Raw genomic sequence first — 1644 nt, 5'->3', positions numbered from 1 at the left:
GGGTTCAGGCAATTCTCCTGCCTCAGCCTCCTGAGTAGCTGGGACTACAGGCATTGCCACCATGCCCAGCTAATGTTTTGTATTTTTAGTAGAGACGGGGTTTCACCATGTTGACCAGGATGGTCTCGATCTCTTGACCTCGTGATCCACCAGCCTTGGCCTCCCAAAGTGCTGGGATTACAGGCTTGAGCCACCGCGCCCGGCTTATACCATTTTAAGATAGAGGCTGCTCTAAATTGAACAAGAAAGAGAGAGAGAAACCAGAGACACTCACTAGCAGAAACCGAGACTCTGCCTTCCAGTGTCTTGGACTGCTGGCAGAGCTACCAGAAAACTCTGTCCTCTGGCATCCTGGAGTGCTGGCAGAGTCATGAGGGAAGGCCCTTGTCAGGACCAATTCACTCCCAGAGGCAGACAGAGTCAGATCTGACTTACCTTCCCGGGACCAGAGACAGAGGACTCAGGAACCGAATTTGGTGGGCACACCAGTGGTCAATCCGTTCCCCTCTGGACAGTGGTGGGCTACGGGGCCCTGAAACGTCTCAGGGGGCGCCTCCCCTATAGGCCACCGTTCATCTGGGGAAGGCCAGAATGAGTCCGGTAACCTCTGGTGGCAACAAAAATCTCGCTGGGGCCTCCAAAATGTTGTACCAGAGTGAGTCAAGGAATGCACCACGCTCAGATTGAATTATGAGTCATTTATTATACCAACGACCGACAGGTGGCTAATGCCCAAAATTCTCTCGGCCCCTACAAAAAAGTTAGGCGGTCTTTTATATCCTAGTTTTAAAGGGAGGGGGAACCTAGCTGAAGCAAATTTTTCACAAAAGCAGATTAAGCAAAAAGTTAAAAGATAAACTAGTACATGAGAAATAAACAGTGCCAGGTGCGAGGGGTGAAGCCGTCATGAAAGACACAGAACTTACAGGCAACGGGGGCTCTGGGCTCGACGGCACCTGCATGCCCAGGCTCCGCTGGTACAACTTACCTCAGCCTCTTATCAACAAACGCCTTCCTGGGTGCCCAGTGCCAGCCTGCCCCGGCTACATACTACAGCTACATACTTAATGGGGGAAAACAACTAAAATGAAGCCGCTGAGATGGAGTCTGTCCGGCTCAAGAAGCTAACATAAAGCCTGGGCAGCTTTTAGTCTGAGAAACAGAGTTCGTTTGAGCTGGCAGAAAGCAGGTTCTCACACTGACACTCCCTCCCCTGGGGCCGCCACCCCTTCTGGGCTTGTGGTGGAGGAGCTGAGGTCCAGGTCTCTCCTTCCTGAATGCACTTTTGGGGAGAGAGGAAATGTTTTATTGGAGTGTATCATTCACAAGGTAAAGACACCAATCTTCAGAGGCAGCATGGGAATTCTGACCCATCGAAGCCTGTGAACCGCCCCAGGTCCCAGCGGGGAGTTCCAGCCCTGCTGGCATGCTCAATGCCATGCTCATGCTCAAAGCCCTGCTCTGACTTGCTGGGGCCAGTGGGGCCTGTTTTCGGCTTTCACATGAGTGGAATCCCAGAGGGTCTGTCCAGAGTCAGATCTGGACCTTCGTGTGAATGGACTGGTCCATGTGAGCAGGGGGTTAGCGTGGGGACGCTTGCTGCTGGGCCAGCTTGCACGGCTCCTGCCTCCCCTCCGCCTGTGA

The sequence above is a fragment of the Sapajus apella genome, unplaced genomic scaffold, assembly GCF_009761245.1.
Source record: "Sapajus apella isolate SASKATOON/1434 unplaced genomic scaffold, GSC_monkey_1.0 scaffold48, whole genome shotgun sequence".
NCBI lineage: Eukaryota > Metazoa > Chordata > Mammalia > Primates > Cebidae > Sapajus > Sapajus apella.
The sequence above is the reverse complement of the archived record's forward strand: the minus strand, read 5'-3'. Positions refer to the sequence as shown.